Source organism: Eulemur rufifrons, chromosome 7 (assembly GCF_041146395.1).
Source record: "Eulemur rufifrons isolate Redbay chromosome 7, OSU_ERuf_1, whole genome shotgun sequence".
Lineage (NCBI taxonomy): Eukaryota > Metazoa > Chordata > Mammalia > Primates > Lemuridae > Eulemur > Eulemur rufifrons.
In genome coordinates, this window is record NC_090989.1 from 184,106,463 (window position 1) to 184,129,993 (window position 23,531).

Below are 23,531 nucleotides of genomic sequence, written 5' to 3' on the forward strand. Positions count from 1 at the left end.
CTGCATCAATGCACATTGCCCAGATTACTCAGTGTGGTGCGGTTAGTAACAGTCTCACAAAATTCAGAGTTCTTTGCCGTAGGAGGTGGTGCAAAGAGTCCTAAGCTGGAGTTAAGGTAGTAGTGCTAGCACGGCTGAGCTGCAGACTAATTGGGCGATCTTGGAGGGTGACTTGATCATTTTGAGCATCCATCTTCCCACTTACAAAACCAAAGGGGCAAGGTACTTATAAGTAGCGGAGAATCTGGTCGTTTTAATGTCCAGTAGTTCATAAAACTGAGAAGATTTACATGAATGGTGGAGCTCATCTTTCACTCTCGTGCCAGCTCTCTGCTGACTCCACTTCCTTGGTTAGCCCTGGGTTACCATAAATTAAACTAACTGCTTTTTCCTGGGATTAGCGCTGTGTAAATCAACACTGGAGGAGAATGGCTCTGTCAAGAGGGCTTTTCATGGGATACGATAACACTTGGAAAGACAACATATTATCTGGCAACTGCTTCTGGATATTAGTTTATGTCTTGGCAATTGTTTTCTTAATAATCCAAAGCTGTCAAGGAAGCATAGCTCACGCAGCTTGGAAACTTGCCCTGTCCTCGCTGCCTGGTAGCAGCTTATTCAATGTTTTCTTCCTTCCCCACCGACTCCCCTCTTTCTATATGTGGCACCATTAAATTAACTGACCTGTTCCCAGATAATTAGATCATTAGATGACTCGCTCCTTTAAAAAAAAAAAACAAGGAGGCAATTTTGTCAAAAATGAAACTGTATATTATTGCCTTTTTGTAGTGTCATCGATATGGTTCTCCCAATGTGGGCTGGACCATCGTCAGTGAATTGATGGTTATTTTCAGCACTGGTGCTTAATCAGACATGCCACTATACTTGCAAATAATCAATTATTTTTTGTTTTAATTACCTAGTTAAAAAATACAGAAGTCATCTCAGTATCACTTTTGAATATCCACACTGGGGGAAAAAATGACACTTCTGTGCCATCCGTAGCTGGTGTGCTGAGCTTGAGGAGTTACTGGAGTTCACAGTTGTCTCATTAAAACTGAAGCTGGTGCTGATATTTCCACATTACTCTCACCTCCACCCTCACCCAAATCTAATATCTCAGTGCTAAGCTCAAAAGAGAACTCTCAAACTCCTGTACTTCTCCAGAAGCTTCCTAGATTTACTCACAAGGAAGAAAGAAAGGTAAAGCAATCTCCAGTTTGTCTTTCAACCCACAGAGACTCAGTAAATAATTGCAGTGGCCTGTGAGAGATCAGCAGCACTGAGGTCATTTTAATGAGAATGAGACACCCCAGACAATAATAAGGGTGACAGAGCCAGTCACCTCTCTGTGGGGAAAATGTACAGGATACGGCAGTTCATTACCGCAGTGGACACTCGTAGAGCGAGGACTCTCGGTGCAGAAAATGGAGTGCTGTTGATTGCGTCCATGCTGCTTGCAAGGAATAGCTTCTCTGCAGGATGTCCGGCTCTGTTGAAGACCACATTCTGCCAAGAAATCTGCACTCAAAGGAGTTAGTTATGAGGCACTTCATGATCAGCCAGGACACTGGCATGTTAACCCGGCAAGAGTGCCAAAAAGTGAGGTGAACGGCACTAAATTGATGGAGAGATGCTAGGTAGGGCTCCCTCACCTTCCTAGTGACTTTCTATATTTGTGACATAGAATTGGAGCTGTTGAGATCATTTGAAATAGAGGGACACAATATGTCTTACTTCGGGGGGAGGAAATCACTGGTCATGAGACGTCACAGGTGGCTAGCACAGGCCTGAGTTTGGGAGTGGCATAATTTGGATACAGAGGGGGGAGTTGATGTGGCATGTGCCTCACACATATGCTTGTGGCTCTGACTTCTACCCACAGAACACCTGTGACTCTGCCTGAGGGAGGTGGTGGCTGTGAGTGTCTGCTCAGCCCATGTGTGTAGGGGCAGGTGGGAAGTGCTGGAACATGCCCGGGGAGCAGTCTTCAGCTAATGACAGATGGAGCATCAGTGAACATGTGCTCCAGCACCCCTGCTTCTTGGCTGGGCTACATCTGAGGCATGTTCTATGCTGTCCCCCAGAGCTCCCCAGTGAACTTGACCTCCAGTTGCCCACAGCACTAACTTGCTTGATAATGCACTTTAAAAAAAAAAAAAAATCTTATTTAGTTAATTAATTAATTTATTTTTGAGACAAAGTCTCATTCTGTTGCCCAGGCTAGAGTGACAGGGCATCAGCCTAGCTCACAGCAACCTCAAACTCCTAGGCTCAAGTGATCCTCCTGCCTCAGCCTCCACAGTAGCCAGGACTACAGGCGCATGCCACCATGCCCAGCTAATTTTTTCTATTTTTAGTTGCCCAGCTAAGTTTTTTTTCTATTTTTTTAGTAGAGACAGGATCTCACTTTTGCTCAGGCTGGTCTCAAACTCCTGACCTCAAGCGATCCTCCCATGTTGGCCTCCCAGAGTGTTAGGATTACAGGCGTGAGTGATAATGCACCTTAAATTGACTTCTCTCCCATCCCCGTCTCATTTCTCCACCATGTTACCGGTGTTTCCCATGTTACCAGTGTTTCTCAGGGGAACAAATTCATTTGAATCTTTGCCTCAGGTCTGCTTCTGGGGAAATTCAACCCTCAACTTAGGGGGTGAGATTGCCACTAAACAAGACAGGTTGCATATTACTGGGACATAATGTCACTGTTTCTAATGACCCCTCTCATATCTGAGAGGACTATTACTCATGATGACACAGCATATTCCTGTTGGCATCATGGGGTTAGTTGAGGTCAGAGAAGATTCTTTTTCTCTAGCTCTTAGAAGAGTGCAAAGTAAAATGATAATGGATTTAGTCAGGCTAGTGCTAGGTTATTCTGCAATAACAAGTAAATCATACCATGGTTTAATGCTGGTTAGGTGGTTCTCCTTGGAGACTTTCCTGTCTCAGCAATTTGGTCTGTTTTCATCTGGGGGAAGCTGAGATAACTGGCAGTGTTGGGAGGTGAGCTGTAGGTGGCAGTAGTCTGGGTTTTCCATGGAGCAAGGGACTGAGATCTAAGGGGAAGGTAGGGATGAGCAAATCTGGAGAGAAGCATAAAATAGGTCCAGTACAGGGGGCAAATCTATGGAAATGGTCACACACTCGAAAAAGAGTCAGCAGCTCCGTGGTTAAAACTCTGGTGCTGGTGTGCCACCCTTGGAAATGTGCCTGGGAAGGACACTTCCTAGCCACCTCTTCCCAGACTTCACCCAGACCCAAGGATGCCTGGCTTTGGGGAAGCTCCTCTCTAGATTTTGGTCTGGACCAGGACTTGGGGATGCCCTCCTTCTGGCCAGCACCCTAAATTGGTTTCAGGTCTGACTCAGAACTTGGGGACACCTGATATCTGATCAGCACCTCAAAGGTCGTCTAGTGGGGGATGCCCTGCTCAGATGCTCAGTGTTAGTGTCCTGATGTATGACTGTCCCTAAAGTCCTTCCCCTTTTCTTTCTCCTAGTTGCCATCATTGGCAACATTCAATCAAAACTTTGAGACTTATCTGACCTCTGTCCCAAATGTTTAGTGAATTAAATGACCAGGAAATTTGACCTGAGAATAGATCTCTTCATCATAATGCTACTCTACTACGTGACCTTCTCTCGCTGCTGGACCAGCGAGGAATCTAAAATGCTTTATATTCAGATTTTCTTTAAACTTGCCAGATTTTCTGATCTTCACTCTGCCCGCCACATGTTACTTCTTACCCCTGCATCTCTCTCACCTTCTTCACTTTCCAGGTAAGTTTTCTCTTTCAGCTTCCCTTCTCCCCCTCTTTCTTCTTCTTCTCCATCCCCACCACGCTCACCCGGCCACATTCACTCAGGCCAGCTGGTTCCAAACTCTCTCCCGGCCTGTACACCAGCTCCCTCCCTGGGAGGCTGCAGGCTCAGAAGATACCATAAATCGCCCAGAGCCAGGATGCACAATCCAGCCCCTTTTCTTTCACAGCTGTCTAAAGCCTTTTGCCTCTTCACTGATTTAAGTCCTGACACCAGGGAGGGACAGTCCATCCTAGCAATGCACTTCATCTCCCAGTTGGCCCCGACATTTGGCACAAATTTCAGAAGCTTAAAAAGGAGCCTCTTACTACACAAGTGGAACTTTAAACCTGGCCTTCAAGGTCTTTAATAACTGAGATGAGATGAGATGGGAGGGAAAAAGAGAGACCAACAATGGCTTTTAGAACAGAAGGAAGCTTTCCAAATGGTGGCTACCATGAAAGGAAAGGTTTTTCAGAGCTGGAGGTACCCTAGAGGCTCAAACAAGAAGACACCAGGACCACACCCTGCTCCAGGAGCTATGCCCTGTTTTCACTACAGCCAGCTAGGAGTTTGGAGCAAGAACTGCCCCAGGAGCCGTCCGCTGAGACCATGCCCTTAGTACCAAAAGAGGGGGCACTGAAAGCGAGACTGCCCTCTCCTTGAGACGGGGTCACACTCACACTCTGGAACTGGTGGGGCCCCCTGGGCTGGCACCTTCCATACCCACGGATCTTCTGGGATTGCTTTAGTCTGATTGATGGGCCCTGGCTTCAGCCCAGACTCTACTCTGCAATATCAAAATGGCTGAGCCTAGGGCACCCCTCTCTGTCACAGGTAAACAGGCCGGTTTTCTAATTAACACTGGAGCCACTTAGTCTGCTCTTCCTGAATTTTCGGGACCCCTATTTCCCTCCCTTATCTCCATCGTTGGAATAGCAGGTAAAATACACCCCCATCCCTGTACTCCAGAGGCCCTCTGCTCACTGGGAGATCAAGTCTTTGCTCATTCCTCTTAGTGCTTCCCCATTGCCCTACGCTCCACGGGGAAATACCTTCAGGTTGAGTTAGATCCCCAAGTCCTTGGACACCACAGGCTTCCTTTCTCGGGCCCTTAGAAAAGACTTAACCTGTTCACTAACTCCAAGTCTATGCGTGTGCACACTGGAAATCCTCTCTCTCTGCCATTTGCATTTTTATGCCATTTAGACCTAAGACAGATCATTTAAAGTATTGGCTAGTTTGAGATAAAATTCTCGAAGACTTCTCTGATATAATGTTCCTAGACTTGTGTTTAAAACTCTTAAATTTCTGTGCTTGTCCACATGTTTAAACTGATGGACAAAATATATCAAAAATTCAAAACTCAAAGGGTCAATCTGAGAATATAGAGTAAAATAGAGAATATAGAGTTTATTAAACTATCTATTTTCTCTTTTGCCTGTTGAGGCTACAGTTGCTAAGTTACTGGTGTTGAGATAAAGTTCCCTAATTCAAGGTTACTGAGAACAGCCAGCTCTGGCAACAGTGTAAACATTAAAAAGTCATTTGAAGCTGAAGAGAAAGAGGTAAAAAAAAAAAAAAAAAAGAACTCTTGTGGTTTCCCTCTAATGTGGTTCTGGTCCTGGCTCTATTCTCACTCTTAATACCATCCATTTTCAACCTCTCTTTCTTCATGACAATCAAATAAACTCTCTGAGATAAAAGCCATGCTTCACCCCTACCCAGAAGGAATCAAATACAGAAGAAAAGAGACTTCCATACATATTCCCAAGTTTCTGAGTTCATTAAATAGAAATTTTAATTTTAACCACGGAGAGGGGGAAATGAAAGGTGGCCTTACTACCTATGTAATAGAGGAGAATTATCTAACAAAAAGAAAAAAAAAAAAACAAATAAATACCTCCCATTTTGTTTTTATTGCTTAAAATTGCTTTTGCTATACAGGGTCTTCTCTGATTCCATACAAAGTGTATAATTATTTTTGACTCTTACAGACATTGGCATAGGCAAAGAATTTATGAAGAAGACCCCTAAGGCAATCACAGCAACAACAAAAATAAATGAATGGGACCTGATTAAATTAAAAAGCTTCTGCACAGCCAAAGAAACAGTCACGAGAATAAACAGACAAGCTACAGAATGGGAAAAAATCTTTGCATACTACACATCAGATAAAGGACTGATAACAAGAATCTATTTAGAACTCAGTAAAATCAGTAAGAAAAAAATCAAACAACCCTATCAAAAAGTGGGCAAAGGACATGAATAGAAATTTTTCAAAAGAAGATATAAGAATGGCTAACAAACATATGAAAAAATGCTCAACATCCCTAATCATCAGGGAAATGCAAATCAAAACCACAATGAGATATCACTTAACTCCAGAGAGAATGGCCTTTATCAAAAAGTCCCAAAACAACACATGTTGGTGTGGATGTGGAGAGACAGGAATACTCATACACTGCTGGTGGGACTGCAAACTAGTGCAACCCCTGTGGAAAGCATAATGGAGATACCTTAAACAGATTCAAGTAGACCTACCATTCGATCCAGGAATCTCATTATTGGGCATCTACCCAGAGGAACAAAAGTCATTCTATAAAAAAGACACCTGTACCCGAGTATTTATAGCAGCACAATTCACAATCGCAAAGATGTGGAAACAACCCAAATGCCCATCAATTCATGAGTGGATTAGTAAATTGTGGTATATGTATACCATGGAGTATTACTCAGCTATAAGAAATAACGGTGATATGGAGTCCCTTTGGTTCTCCTGGATAGAGTTGGAACCCATTCTATTAAGTGAAATATCCCAAGAATGGAAAAACATGCACCACATGTACTCACCAGCAAATTGGTTTCCCTGATCAACACCTAAGTGCACATTTGGGAATAACACCAACTGGGTATCGGACTCAGGTGGGGGGTGGGGAGAGGGGATGGGTGTATGCCTACATGATGAGTGCGTTGCGCACCGTCTGGGGAATGGTCACGCTTGAAGCTCTGACTTGGGGGGATGGGCAGAACATAGGCAGTGTATGTGGGCTGAACTTTTTTTTTTTTTTTTTGAGACAGAGTCTCACTCTGTTGCCCAGGCTAGAGTGAGTGCCGTGGCGTCAGCCTAGCTCACAGCAACCTCAAACTCCTGGGCTCAAGCGATCCTCCTGTCTCAGCCTCCCGAGTAGCTGGGACTACAGGCATGCACCACCATGCCCGGCTAATTTTTTCTATATATATTTTTAGCTGTCCATATAATTTCTTTCTATTTTTTTTAGTAGAGATGGGGTCTCGCTCTTGCTCAGGCTGGTCTCGAACTCCTGAGCTCAAACGATCCGCCCACCTCGGCCTCCCAGAGTGCTAGGATTACAGGCGTGAGCCACCGCGCCCGGCCGTGGGCTGAACTTTTGTACCCACATGATGATAAGCTGAAATAAAAAAAGAAAAAGAAAAAGAAGAAAAACCACAAAAACAAACAAACCTTACAACACAACTACCCACTTTGTTTTGTTTGAATAAAACACCTGTGGTATAACTCGTTATCTCTAAGTCTTCATTTTCTCAGCCTTAAAGAACCCTAAGCGGACAATAGGGGTGAGAACTCCCTGTTCCAACTCTCTGCCTTAGTTTCTGCCAAAAACCAGATTCCAAGGACTCAGATAAGTCAGAAAGAACACCTATAACAGCTTCGCTGCCACTGCTGTTATCAGTCTGCTGAAGCAGAGAAAAAAAAGCCATTTTTACCCTTTAAAACTCCAAACAAATTTCCCTCAGGGCCTGGTATTTTCACTCTTTCCACTGTGCTGTGACCACTCCCTCCCTTCTCTCTTTCTTTCTTTCTTTCCTGGGGAAGTAAACAAATTTTTACTTCTCTGTGTCCTAATCACCGTGTGAGAAATCTTAGCACACATACGGACTTCATACCCTAACAGGGAGTAAAGTATGAACATAGCATTTTGAGTAAAAAATCCAGGGTTTGAACTTCACCTCAAACATGTCAGTTGTGTCACTTTGTTAGGTTCATGTGTGTGGATGTTCCCTGGTCGCCTGTCCCCAGTGTCAAGAATGACTACTGCTACTGAGACAAGCTGATGATGGAGTGATCAGAAACACAGAGCAACTTAATACAAACAGTTTATCACATAAAATAAAGAATGAAAATAAAGGAAGCTACACAAAGGGAAAACGCGTTCCAGAGAGAGTGGAACAGGTCAGTCCCCATGAGTGGAGAAAGACGCTGGAGGCTGAGCACATGTTGCCTTTTATAAGCCCACTAGTTTGTCCCCGCCTTCCCCTGGCAGGATTGGTTGCCATTTCCCGCCTTTGGGGGTGATCGACAGGTTGTAGTTATATAACAGATCACATGACAGGTTACATAACGGTAGGTTATTTAACAGTTTTCCTTTCTATGCATCTTTTCTAGAATTTTCCATGAAGCTCCACCCATGTTATGCTAATTAGATGGTAATGAGCTCTAAGTCAGTCAAGGTTAGTAGGAACTTTTTACTATGTATGTTCCCACCAAGGAGCAGTTCTTAGCTGCAGTTTGGTTCCCAGCTACAATTCAGTTCCCGCTGTCCACCCTTAGCCACTCCCTTGCCACCTGTTTACCCTGCACCAGACCTAACACCTTTGAGCAGTTTTCTAACTTCTCAACTTCAATTGGGGTGATAATAGTACCTGGGTCTGAGGTTTGATGTGAGGATGAAATGACTTAGGACAAAGCACTGAGTGTGGTATCTGACATGTGGCAAGTGCTTAGTGATTGCTATGACTGTTTATCTCCTGATGTGTAAAATAAGTTATTTATTCATTGGTCAACTAATATTTATAGAATTTCTACTAAGTGCCAGGCACTATGTTTGATGTTGTGAATAAAATGGTGGCTAAATACAAAGTACAACTCTTGGCATGGAAGTTTCTGGGCTGGTCAGGGACATAGACCAGGGCTTGGCAATTTTTTCTTAAAGGGTCAGATGGTAAGCATTCTAGCCTCTGAGGGCTATCGTGCATCTGCTGCACCTACCCAGCTCTGCCATTGTAGCAGGAACATAGCCTTATGATTTGTAAATGAATAGACATGGCTGTGTTCCAATAAAACTTTATTTTCACAAACGGAAGGCCAGATTTGCCCTGTGGCCATAATTTGCTGACCATTTGGTATAGCTAGTAATAGACATTAGTGGCTAGTATTTATTGAGCATTCACTATGTATTTGTTTACTTATTTAACAGACACATAGTGGTTACTATGAGCCAGATACTGTTCAAATCACTTCACACATATTAACTCATTTAAAATGTCCTTATAACAACTCTATGAGTTGGTACTATCCCTAGTTTACAAGATGGAATTGGTACTAGTAGTATTCCCATTTTACAGATGAGAAAGTCAAGTCACCAAGAGGTTAAACAAGCAAGAGATAGAGCTGGGATTTGAACCCAAACAATCTAGTGCCAGAGTCTGGGCTTGCGGCCATTGTATCGTACCACCTCCCTTACACACCTAACTAGGGACTCTGCTAAGTGCATGAAGGAGGTAATATAACATCTACCTCCCAGGTTGGTGTGACCCTTTAACAAGATGAAAGCGTTCAGCAAATTTTAGCAGGTTAAGGATTTATTAGTTGTTTTTCTCGCTCTCTGAAGCAGCAGCCCCTGCCACTTTGAGGTGAGAAGTTCGGCTTTGGTTTCTGAACTGCACAGCAGAAGTGGGCCGGGTGTGGCTTGTCTGCAGGTCTTGGAAAGGGGAAATGACCAGCCCCCTGAGGCCACATCTCATTTCTCCCGTTAAATGTCTTTGAACTTAAATGAAATATTAACATCAGTCCTTGCTATATGCAAGGACTGCTGCTAAATACTTCATGTGCCTTATGTCATTTCTTCTATAGAAAGCCCCCCCCAGGAGGTAGTTATCTTGTCCGTGAAACAGGTGAGGAACCAGAAGCTCAGGAAGAGTAAGTCCCACATCCCATAGCTGACAGCGGTGGAGCCGGGTTTGCACCTGGCGTCTCTCATTCTGATGCCTGCATTCTTGGCCATGGGAGCCAGGAGGAGGGCACGTGTACACATTGTCCCTGAGCCTGCACTTGACTTCCATCAGTGAGCGGATCAGGGTAGAGGGCAAGTGAGAGGAGTCGGTGAAACTGAGTATAGGGGGCAAAGCAGACGCTTTCATCTTATTCAGACACTGGCTGTAAAATGGAAAGGATTTAATAAACAACCGTGTGCCCTCCAGATCATTAAGGCTCCTGAAAAATAATGACTTGGCCCGGAGGTATCCTTACCTGGAACACCAGCTTAGCGTCTGTTTCAAAACAGTGATAATTTTTATGCTTTGCCATAAATGATCACTTAAGCAGCTTGAAATGACAACAGGGCACGACGCCCCCTGTGCATGTGGGTTTTGTGCTAGAAAGCTGAACTTGCTCTTAAGGGAAATGCCCATCTGTGCTCCAAACTTCGCATTAGCTCTCCCCACCTTTTCATAAACACTGGACTGCCGAAACCTAGTCCTGGGCAGAGGCAGGGGAAGCACAGGAGGTTTCTATGCTGGGTGGAAAACAGGGCAGGTGGGGTCTGAGGTGACTTTGGAAATCATGTTAGGAGGCTCTTCTGGGTTGAATGGTGTCCCCCCTAAAGATATGCTGATGTCCTAACTCCTGGTACCTGCGAGTATGACCTTATTTGGAAATAAGGTCTTTGCAGATGTAATTTCAGATGTGAGTTAGGACGAAGTCCTACTGGAGTGAGCTGGGCCCTTAATCCATTAGAACAGGTGTCTTTAGAAGAGGAGAGAGACGCACGGAGGGAAGATGGCCACGTGAAGGTTGCAGAGGCGGAGTGAAGCAGCGCAGCTGCAAGCCGAGGCCTGATGGCCACCGCCAGGAGTGAGAAAATCAAGGAAGGATTTTCCTCCACAGGTTTCAGAGGGAGAATGGCCCTGCTGACACCTGTATTTTTATATTTCTGGCCTCCAGCGCTCTGAGACAATGTTTCTGTGGTTCTCAGCCGCCCAGTCTGTGGTACGTTGTGATAGCTGCCCGAGGAGACTGATACAGAGCTGCGATTCACGGAGGGAGTGTGTATGTGTGTGCGTAGGGAGAGGAGCTCTATTGGTTCATTTCTTCATTGCCCATTCAAACAGGAGGCAAAACTGTGTGATGGTCAAGGACAGGTCTCAGGAATCAGACAAACCTACATTTGAATTGCAGCTCAGCCACTTCTCTTGTTGGGTGACTTCTGATAATAACAATAACTTCTAACATTTATTGATTAATTGCTATATTCTAGGCTCTGTGCCTTGAACTAAATATGTGATATCTCCTATTTCTTAGGTGAGGAAACTGAGGCACAGAAAAATGACTTGCCCTAAGTTAAATAGTAAGTGGCTGTGGAATTAGAGTCTAGGTTCTTTGACTCTGGAGACTTCTCTATTAACCACTATAAAATACTTTAGACACAGTTTCCTCACCTGTTAAATGGGTAGGATTAAAATATCTATCACAGAATTTTTTTTATGAGGATACCAGTTAAAAGAATTCAGGCAACATACGTAGAGAATTAAATCTAGTTATTGTGCTTTGCAACTCTTTATCATTAAATGATTACAGACTCACAAGAAATTGCAAAAATAGTAGTGAGAAACTGCAGACACTTCATCCAGCTTCCCCCAATCTAACATCTTTTTTTGACCCAGTTAAATTTCTTCTTGTTTTCCCTTTGAAGTCTGATTTTTCATTTCAACCTCTTGTACCACATGATTCTTTCCTACCTATCTAGAAAAAAAAGGCGAAGGATTTTTTATTTTTAAGAAGAACCAAATGAAGGATATAAAAGGGGCAGGAATATGTCAGCAGAAATTTATAAAGACACTGCTGTTGGGCAGGAGAATAGATCAGTCAGTGAGGGATGAGGCAGTCTGTTAATAAGAATGTGCTTAACCCTTATTCTTTGCTCAGAACTAGGATAAAGGCATTGAACAATGTTTTTGTTTTATTTTGGATTCAAGGGGAAATGAAACAAATGGATAAGTGAAGGGGTTGGGGGCCTATCTTAACAGCTTAAAGAGTAGCCCACAGAGCCAGGTATAATGGCACACACCTGTAGACTCAGCTACTGGGGAGGCTGAGGTGGGAGGATTGCGGGAGCCCAGGAGTTTGAGATCAGCCAGAGCAACAGAGGGAGATCCTGTCTCTTAACAAGTGCAAAGGAAAGGCAGAATCAAGCCATTTGAAGCCTCAAATCTGTCTTGGGGTATCTGTCTTGGGATATTTTCAGTCTCTGTGATCCTGGGACAGGGGCATGTTTTGAAAGGTAAAGATATTCTGGGGTGCCAGGGTGGGCTCTGAAAGTACAAACAATGCAACTCAACAAAGTTGCTGCTAATCAATAAGTTACTATAATAATGAAGAATTCCTTAACACAAATGGAGTAAATCTGCAAGAATATAGTGCCTACCTACTAAGTTTAGAACATTGTAGGAAGTGTCAAAAGAAGCAAGTTAGGAAGAAAAGGTGTGATTTCTCACAAAGATGTGAAAACTAAACATTTCAGATTTTTATTATTTATTTATTTATTATTAATACTACTATTTTTTTTTTTTTTTTTTTAGAGACAGCATCTAGTTACCCAGGCTAGAGTGAAATACATGATCATAGCTCTCTGTAACCTCAAACTCCTGGGCTGAAGTGATCCTCCCAACTCGGCCTCCCTAGTACCTGGGACTGTAAGTATGTGCCACCACACCTAGCTAATTTTAAGAAAAAATTTTTTTGTAGAGCTGGGGTCTCGCTGTGTGGCTCAGGCTTATCTTGAACTCCTGGCCGCAAGTGATCCTCCTACCTCAGCCTCCTAAAGTGTTGAGATTATAGGCATGAGCCACCACACCCACCAAAACATTTAAGATAATAAGAGCAATTACAGTGCAGAATTGTGGTAGCAAATTAGCATCCAGAAACAATGACAAGAAAGAATTAGCATCACAGGTGGTTTCAGTCCTCCTAGGTGTGGCTACTTTTGTTCAGAAATTGTTTCAAATATATTTAATGTGTTCTCTTAATGCTTCCACTACGTCTTTTATTATACAGGATCCTGTTTGTGAGTTGTGGCCAGTAGGACACCTGCCCTTCAGTCTCACGTCGTTTCTACCAGGGGCAAGGAGGCTGTGGGGTCCAGTCCATTCTTTGCTGCATAGAGTCTGTTTCTGTCTCGAGCTCTTTGGGGAGCAAGTGCAGTGTGCATGGGGTGGGGGATGTGTGTGCTCCGGCCTCCTCTCTGCCCTCCTCTGCTGACCTTTCCACTGAGTGTTCCATGTGCACGTGCAGAGGCCAGGGGTCACGTGCAGGGAGAGCTCTCCCGGCTCTGCAGGGTCCTGTCCAGCTCTAAGGGTAAGGGCCCCTCTGGCTGTCAGGGCTTTGGGCTGTGCATGCTTCCCCCACAGTTTAGCATCTTCCCTAACTGTAGTATAGCTTTAAAACCAGGAAAGTGGCATTGGGACAATCTCCAGGATTTATTCAGCTTTCCCCAGTTTTTATGTGCATGTGTGTGTAGGAGTGCATATGTGTGTGTAGTTTTATGCAACTTTATGATAGGTACAGGTTCACGTAACCAGTGCCACAATCTCGACACCGCACTCTTCCCTCACCACGAAAGAGCTGCCTCGGGCTCCCTTTGTTGCCGTGCTCCGGTCCTCATCCCTAACCCCCAGCTACCGCTAATCTGTTCTCCTTCTCTATAATTGGTCATTTTGAGAATGTTGTCCAATGGATCTATACGATATGTCACCTTTTGCAGTTGGCTTTTTTCTACTCAGCACAATGGCAGATAGCTTTTGAGCTTTTCTCTGTGCCCGGCACCATGTCAGAAACTGTGTACAAAGGTGTCAAACTCCTCACTTCAACTCGAGCCGGTCAATTTGCTAGGTCGGTCTGCTTTGTTACTGAGGAGAAAAATGTCCCCAAATTAAAAAACAAATCAATAGGCCATTTTTCTGGTGGCAGACTCTGCCTCTTTTTCATATTGGCTTATGTCTCCCCACCCATTTTCTTCCTCAAGCCAAACGTTTTCAGCATTGTTATTAAGAAGTATATGTAGAGGCTGCGGTAATACTTTAATCTAAGTGGCTCTACAAACACCAAATTAGTCTTTATTGCAGTGGTAGCCTGGAGGCCTTAATGGAGACCCTCTGCAGGTTTTGTGTTTCCATCTCCCCCAACCCCCAGCTCCGTTGTTTGGTGTGTTTCTAGACAAAGGTTAATTCCCTATGACTTTATCTACAGCAGGTAGGTGGGAGAAAAAAAATCAGGGAATATAAGTTGGTATGTTATCTGTTAAGAAATTTTCAGCCTGTGAAAGTACAGAGCAGAGTGGAAAAGCTTGTTGTTTTACAACAAGATTGAGATCCTGATACACTGGTTGTTACTAAGGAGCTGTGTGCCAGGAGTCAGTCACTAAACTCCTTTGGGCCTCTTCTGTGAAAGAAGGGCTTTGGATTATTTGACCTTTGAGGTCTTTTATAGATGGAAAACCTAATTCTGTTTCTGTGTTTTGCAATCCTAGTTTATAGTCATCCTATCTTAGAACATCCAGACTGAGCTAATTTAAAGGTTATTGGAGGCCCTTGTCGCCCCGTTGCCTACCCTCTAGAGTTACCTGCGTCAGCCCTTCTCACTTGTCTTCCTGTGTCCCCGCTGCTGTCAAAGGCCAGCCCTCCCCAAATGCCTTAGGACACAGCCCCTAGCTCTTGCCAGGTCTTTGCCCCTGCAGGGCCCTTCCTCTGTTACATCATTTTTGTTTCTTTCTACTGGCTCATTGACTGCGGCATATGAATGAGCTCTAGGTATCTTTCCTCTTAAAAATAGTTCTCTGATGCTGCATCCTCTTCCAGCTGCCACCCTATCCCTCTTCCTTTGACAGAAAAAAATGTTTGAGGGTCGTCCACACTTCCTGTTTCCTATTATTTTCTCTTAATCTGTCCTCAGCCTCCTCCAATTGGACTTCTGTTTTCATCAAGCCAATGAAACCAGTCTTGTCCTCAGCAACTCTATGTGACCAAGCATAAGGGACCCTTTTATGTCTTCATCATGGTGACTTTCCAGCAGCTTTGACCTCAATCCTTTTTGAATACCTCCTGCCTTGGCCTCTGTGATGTCACTGTCTTTGGGCCATTCCTCCTTATTCTCCTAGCCTGGCTTTCCAGGAGCAACGAGCCACCTCTGGGTCTGTTCCTGAGCCCGTTTTACATCTCTCTCTACACTCTCTCTAGGTGTCTCATGCAGACCCAGGGCTTTAAGAACATCTGAAGGCTGATGATGCATGTGTGTGTGCCTTTGACCCAGTTTTCTCCTCTTACATTGCATAGACTACATGGCATCTCAACTTGAATGTTTTCTAGGAATCTCAAAATTTTTGTTCTTCCCAAACCTCTTTTTCTCTGTGTCCTGACCTAGTTTCTCAAACCAACATGCTGGGCTCTTCAGAACTGAATTTTCCCCTTTCTCTCATTGACCACGATGACTCCAAGTCATTTGGGTTCATCTCCTGAAAGTATTGCACATTGTTTATTTAACCATCTCCACCCTCACCTTTCTAGTCAATGTCATCACCGTATTTCACCTAACTATTGCCGATCATCCTAACTGATCTCTGCACTTTTATTTTTGTTTACACTTCATTTTCCACACAACAGCCAACATGATTAAAAAAAAAAAACAAAATCAGATTTTATCAGTCTGCTGCTTAAAATGCTCCACTATCTTCTCTTTGCATTTTGAATGATGTTCCAACTTTTTACCAGGGCCAACAGCATCCTGCATCCTCTGGCTCCCTTCTACCCTTCACCTGCTTTCCATCACTCTCCTGGCTCTCTGGGTCTTCCTTTTATATCTCTTGGCCTTTGTACTTACATATCCCTCTACCTGAAATTCTCTGTCCTGTATTTTTTGCATGGCTGCTTACTTATCAGTCACATTTCAGCCTAAATGTCAGCTCCTTGGAGAGCCCTGCCCTAATCACCTTTCCTAAACCCACCCTTCCCCATCATTCTTGTTCATCATGAAGCCTGTTTATTTTCTTCCTGGCATGTATCACCCTCTGTACTGATCTGGTTTTACCTATTTATACTTGTTTATTACCTTATTCCTCACTAATTTCCCCAAGGTCAGAGTCTTTTTCTCATCTGTCACTCTATCCTTTATTCCCAGAACAGAAACACATTTTTGAATAAAATTAACAAATGAAGCCAAAAGGAAGTTATTTTAGGCATATAAAGAAAATAATAGTGATGCTAGTATTAACTAACACTGAAGTTGTGCATTCTATGGGACAGGAGCTCCACTTTCTAGCCAGGGGTACTAAGGTTTGGCAATGGTTACTGACTTCCCAAAGGACCTACAGCCAGAGGAGACAGATTTGGACAGATCCTGCTTTTAGCACTATTAATATGGACCCTTTTCTATTATGGGTAGAATAGCAAAGACAAGAACATGGTGTATGGTGATAACCCCCAGCTCTCTGGCTCTTACCTAATGTGGGAGCTTGGACAAGTCACTTCATTTCTCTGAGCCTCAGTTTCTCAGCAATAAAGCGGGAACAATGTCAGCTACCTCGCAAGGTGTTAGGAGAATCTAATTGGATACACAGCACTGGCACGATGTTAAATGAATGGCTGTATCGATAAAGTAGCACAGACTCTGGCGCACTGTCATTAGTGTTACTTATTAATAACTCTGGACTTTGGCTTTTGTCTGGGTTGAAGGCAAGAATCATATATTTTTTGTATGAGATCCATTGAAAATGCACAGTGAATCTCAGGCCTGGCCAACAACCAGGTGTACGTCATTCAGCCACTTCCTACCTTCCCTTCTAGGACCTTTTGCCAGCCTCTGCCGCTGGGAACCTGGGTCCCCTGTGTGTCCCTGCCCTGAGGTTCTGTACCCAGGTCTGTCTCTTGCAGTCCCCCTTCCCAGGGCTCCTGAGGCTGGCTGTCAAGTTGGAAAAAAGTCTGATCAATTAATCCCCTCTGGGGGTAAAATGATGGATAATGCTTAAAAGTGCTATCACATGTCATTTTAACAGAGATCTTGTGGAGAGACCAGACTTGAAAACTAAGGGTCTTTTCTCTCCTGGTGGAAATCCCAGCCCAGTGGCCAGTTGGAGTGAGGAGGGGTAGGGATATCTGGGGGCCAAGCAGCCTTCCTACAGCCTGTAAGTCATCCATTCAACAGGTAGTTGCTGTCTCAGCTTTTGCATATAAGACAGGCCCTGCGTGCTCACAAAGGACACTCGGAAAGTCATTTACTGGTGATCAGGACACTTCCCCTACATAATGGAAAGCATCATCCAGGTGCTTATCTGTTCTTCATTTTGTTCAGGGCTGCTGAAGTCAGAGGGGTCTGCCACAATTACAGGTAAAGGCCTGATGCAGCTATTTGCTAGAAGCCAGCTGACCCTGAGTGCTCAATTACCTGGGACTCAATTGCATGCTGCATCCTCCGGCAAGAGGAGAAGACCAAGAAAGTTCCTATCAATTTCTATGAGAAATTGAATAAAAGAGGAAACATCCAGGGTATATCTTAAGGTCACGACTGACCATGTGTGTATGTGTGTGTGTCTATAAAACTTTTTATTTTGGAAAAATTTTAGATTTATAGAAAAATTGCAAAGATGTTACGTAGAGTGCCTGTATATCCTTCATCAAACTTCCCTTAATGTTATACTCTGGATGTTTAGAGCCATAATTTTTTGTCTCAAAAAAGAAAATCCTTCAGTTATCAAATATTTTTTGAAGGCCCACTATGTGCCTGGCACTGTGCTAGACACTAGGGCTAGAACAATGAATAAGACAAACCTGGCCCCTTCTTTCATGAGTCTTATGGTATAACTTGGTGGTTTTCAAGGGGTGGTCCCTGGATCAACCAGCATCACCTGGGAACTTGTTAGAAATACAAAGTCTCGGAACCCACTCCAGACCTGAATCAGAAACTCCAGGAGTGGAGCCCAGCTATTTGTATGTGAAGAAGCCACCCAGGTGATTCTGATGCATGGTTGAGTTCGAAGACTAACAGTCTAGTGGGGGAAAAGCACATATGAAATGGATAATTATATTACTATATATGATGTGATTTAATCACAGAAGATAGAACTATAGTAACCTAGCCTATCCCCGCAGAGCACAGAGTTGGGAACAGCTCATCTAGTCTGAAGTCAGGAAAAGCCCAGCCAAGGAAGGGGTATTTAAGCTGCCGTGTGAAGGCTGATGAGAAGTTGGCCAGGTGGAGTGGAAGAAATGTGCCCTAGGCCAAGGAAACTGTCCGGAACCAGGCGAGAGAGACCCGACATTGAGATCTTGCTTCTCTGGTCACTATCAAATTGTGAATCACAAAACATTAGTTTTTGGCAGAATCCAACTTAACTAGGAAATCTAATTAATTAGCTCTCTACATTTTCCAAATATCTTAGTTCATCAAGATTTTGAAATCAAATCTATGTTGCATGTAGAAGATGCTATGATTGAAAAGGAGGAGCTTTGACATAAGTAAGGGCTGAGAGACCCGTTCTTGTCCCAGCTGGGCTCCCGTTAGCTCCATCAGCCTCCAGGGGTCGTTCAACTCTGCTGCCTCGTTGTCCTTACCTGTGAAATGAGAGGTTGGACTTTCCAGTACTTTTCTTTTTTTTTTGATTCCATGATCTAGAATTAGCTATAAATGGCATTGTATTGCTGTTTACCTTTTAAAAGTACATTTATATTCATTTAGTTCAATAGCTAATTCTGCACATTGCCTACTGGTAACTTTAAGAGAGTTTTCCTATTCTTTTCTCTGAAATTACGCCATAAGTTTATCCTGCAAGGATATATATTTGCTCTAATGGTCTGGTAATTATCAGGTAATGAAATGGGCAACTGTAAGTATATTATTAAGAGCAGTTGCTGTGTGGAATATTTTTGTCATGCAATTAGAAATGTTACTTATATTTTAGTAATGCTTAAGAAGTTACATGCTGAGGAGAATGAAAATCAGCAATATCCTTCCATCTTGTGCTGAAGTAAGTCTTTAACCCATATATAAAAAGCCTGAAGTGCATGATTCCATGGGCTGGAGTTTAAAGCCACGCTTCGTCTTTGAGTATGCAGTGTGCCCTGCTGTCGTTAATTAGAGCTCTTCCCTCCAGGTGAGCTGAGAATATCATTCCCACACCGGATCAGGCAGTTACATTTCAAAGCTGACCATCCTGACTTGTGGTCAGTTTAGAGTAGGAATCACTCATGGGCAGAGTTTTACACACAGTCAGGCACATGATAGGTCCCTAATAAGCAGGAATTGAGTTTCAACCAAATTGTGCTCAGACCAGTTCTGCTTCACCTGTAGCTTATTCCATGGGTGTCGGAATGTGACATGTAGTACTCATGCATCTGTATTATGAAAAACTTTGTGCTGAATGCAGAGATTCACAAGGATTAATTTTGGCCTCTGGGATTTTAACCTTTGATTTTTGGCAGCCTCCAAATGGTACTTGCCTTCTTTTAATATGACATGTCTCAGAAATATTTTGCCTGACAAATGAGAAGTTGCCAGGTTGTCATCTTGGTTGGAAACAGTCATATTCTTCTCACGCTCCGTTGTTCCTTATCTGCACTGCCAGTTTTCTTATGTGCTTTACTTTCTATCTATACTTGTGTAATTTGCCATTCTTGGCTGGAAGTAAGCTCCTTGAAGACAGGATCCATATGGACTCACCTTGGCGTGATGATATTAGCTGGCACTTGAGAGTGCTAAATTGAGGCAGGTACTGCATTTCATTTGCTCCTTTCTACACTTCTATGAATAGGGCTGCACAACATGCCCAATAATAATACTGTGTGTGGTCTTGTCTGTGAGGAAGGAGTTATTAGTCCTATTTTATAGATGAGAAAACAGGTGCAGAGAGGTTCAATAATTGCCTTAGGGACACTGAGCTAATTAGTGCCGGAACCAGCATTCAAACCTATTTCTCTCAAATCAAGAGTCTATGCTCTGAATAGTTAAATTCTCTCATGCTAGCATAGGGCCTCCAACATCATATGAACTCAATAAATAATTGTAGAATGCATGAATGATTCTTTATCTAGGTTGCATGAAAAGCTGTTGTACTTTGGGAAAGGTGAAAATGCATCAGGGTGCTAAGTGATTGGGAAGTATGTAGACAGTAAGAAGATCTATGAGAGATACTTTTGAGATAGAGTAAAGGAAATAAATCCTCAGTTACCTGAGTAAGCCATAGGAACTACTGTATTATTGCATGTTACCTTAGTCATGCTCAAAGCCAACCATCTCTGGCAGCAGCAATATCGTTCTTAAGCTTGTTTGTTTTCCATATTGCATGGTTGATTGTATCATTACCTCAAGTCTAATACGGGATTTCTTAATTGCCAGTTGATTCTGATGTAACCACTTCTTTGCCCAAGGCAGTCTTCATAGATTTAGGGGTTCAGGTCTAGGTAGTAAAATTGCTAAGAGGGAAGACATGGGTCATCCCATTCCAGTTCTTTCCATGTTGCTCTATCCCATTCCATTCTACAAACATCACTTGAGTACTATATGCAAAGCATGGAATTAGGTACTGAAGACACAATGAGGATAAGGTTGTATACAGCCTCTGCCTTATCTAGCCTGGGGTCTGCTGGGGAGATAGCTAATAAAATAGATAATTACAATGTAAATAGGTAAGTCCAGTGAATGGTGTGCTGCAGAGAGGGTGGGGGCTCAGACTGTTCTGAGGGTGGGCTCAAGAATCAGGGAAGGTTGCTTGGAAATCATGACTTCTTAGCTGAGACCTGAGAGATGAAGGGGAATTAGCCAGGCAAACGGCCTTTTAGCTGTCCAGTAACAGTGAGCAAATTAAAGACAGACCCAAACTCTTCTGCCTTTTTTACTTTCTTCTCAAAAGATTTTTGAAAGCTTTCTTATGCTGAGATCTTCAGATCTATTGAACTGAGATTTGTGTTTATGTACTTGGGTAGTGCAGAATGGCAGCACTTGTTATTGTGGTGGAGTGGTCTGATATTCAGAGCTCAATAAAGGTTCAAGATGTGTGCTATGCTCGAATGTTTATAGCAGCACAATTCACAATTGCAAAGATGTGGAAACAACCCAAGTGCCCATCAATACATGAGTGGATTAATAAAATGTGGTATATGTATGTCATGGAATTATCAGCCACAAAGAACAATGGTGATCTAGCACCTCTTGTATTATCCTGGATGGAGCTGGAACCCATTCTACTAAGTGAAGTATCCCAAGAATGGAAAAACAAGCACCACATGTACTCACCATCAAATTGGTTTCACTGCTCAACACCTAAGTGCACATATAGGAATAACATTAATTGGGTGTCGGGCAGATGGGAGGGAGGAGGAGGGGATGGGTATATACATACATAATGAGTGCGATGCACACCATCTTGGGGTTGGACACATTTGAATCTCTGACTGAGGGGGAAGGGGGGCAAAGGCAATATACGTAACCTAAACATTTGTACCCCCATAATATGCTGAAATAAAAAAAAGGTATGTGCTATGATTTAAATGATAGGATCCCTTAAATTCATGTTGAAACTTAATCCCCAGTGCAACAGTATTGAGAAGTATGCCCTTTGGGAGGTGATTAAGTTGTGAGGGTGCTCAGCTCATGAATGGGATTGGTACCCTTATAAAAGTGCTCAAGGTTGAAGAAGGTGTTATTGCCGTTCCCATCCCCTCCACCATGTGAGGACACAGCATTCCTCCCCTCTGGAGGATATGGCAATAAGGTGCCATCATGGAAACAGAGAATGGGCCCTCACCATACATCAAGTATTGGCACCTTGATCTTGAACTTCACACCCTCTAGGACCCTGAGAAATAAATTTCTGTTCTTTATAAATTACCCAATCTGGTATTTTGTTATAGCAGCACAAATGGATTAAAACAGTATGGCAAGAGGGGAGAATAGAGAATTTAGTTATTTCTAAATCCATTTGCCTTTATAATGAAAACTCTCAAACCTAATTCCTGGAAAATGGTTTTCCTGGTCAAAGTTGCATTGCCTGAGTTAAAGACAACTCTTCATCTCCCTCATTTAACTCTGTTTCTATGGATTCACTTGGAATATAGTTGGCCTCATGTATATTTAGAAACATATTCCTCATTCTCAAGGAGAATTCTGTAGAGATTCCTTCAAATAGATAGCTTTGTTTTGGGCCCCAAATTCTGGGGATTTTTCTCCTTTAAGATTCTTTAAATTTTTCTGGTTGTATTTGGGATACAGTCACAAGTGCCAGCATTATCAACACCTGCTTTCCTCCCTTTTAATAAGGTGGTTGTGCCCCAAATTCAGAGAAGTCTTTGGTTTTCAGGGGTATTGTAGAGACTACTGAGGTCAGGAGGGATTCTTAAGGTTCCAAACCAACTTGAATCCTGATGATTGTAAAATTGGAATAAAGAAGGTTTAATTTTTTTTGTAGTATAAATGTCATAGTAATTGCTATAAAAATAACAGGAAGATTTTTCTCTCGAACAGAATATGCATAAATATACATATTTCACTCTGACTTCACTGCTGTCTTCTTGGCGCTTCTTAAACAATGAAGTTATTTCTAGTTTGAATATCTCAGAATAACTTTGTTAAAATCTTTGATTAAAGATTCACTTTTTTCTAGCTTATTTGACTAGGCAACTGTCATTTTTACCACTGCTGCTGAATACTACAAGTAATGTTATCTTAATTATCTGTACATACCTATTGTAGTCTTTTCTACTTTTGATATCCTAAAACACCAGATATCTTTATTTAATGCTTTAAGACAGATCCATGGAAAACCTTTAAAGCTTTGTGTATTAGTGAAGAATTTGACCTTGCCTGAAAAGAGCTTTGGACTTTGCCCTCGGTTTCTCGGAGGTAATCTATGTCATACATGGTGGGCATGTCTTTGTTTAGGGCAGAAAGGCTAACCATGCGATTTAGGGTAGGGGCTTTGGGCCACACTGTTAACCTGGAAACTGATACCAGCCACGTGGGCAATCAGTCAGTCGATTGTGCCTAGGTAAGGGAGAGCTATTTAGGGTTGAATCATGCACGCCACCCCCTCAAAGATATACTGAAGTCTTAAACTCCAGTACCTCCGAATGTGACCTCATTGGAAGTAGGATCATTGTAGATATAATTAGTTAAGATGAGGTCATCTAGTGTCTGATATGACTGGGCTTTTTTTTCTTTTTTTGAGATAGAGTCTAGCTTTGTCACCTAGGATGGAGTGCAGTGGTGCAATCATAGCTCACTGCAGCCTTGAACTCCTGGACTTCAAGCAATCCTTCTGCCACAGCCTCTCAAGTAGCTAGGACTACAAGTGTGCACCACCACATCTGACTAATTTAAATAAAAATATTGTAGGGATGGAGTCTTGCTATGTTATCCAGTATGGTCTCAAACTCCTGGCTTCAAGCAATCTTCCTATCTTCACCTCCTTAAGTGCTGGGATTACAGGTATGAGCCAGTGTGTCCAGCCATGACTGGTGTCCTTATAAGAAGAGGAGAGAGACACATGAGGGAAGAATGCCAAGTGGTGATGGAGGCAGAGATCGGAATGGATGTAGTGATAAGCTGAGGAAGGCAGACAAACACCAGAAGCTAGAAGAGGCAGGGAAGGATTCTCCCTACAGATTTCAGAGGGAGCTTGGTCCTGCTGACACCTTGATTTCAGACTTCTAGCC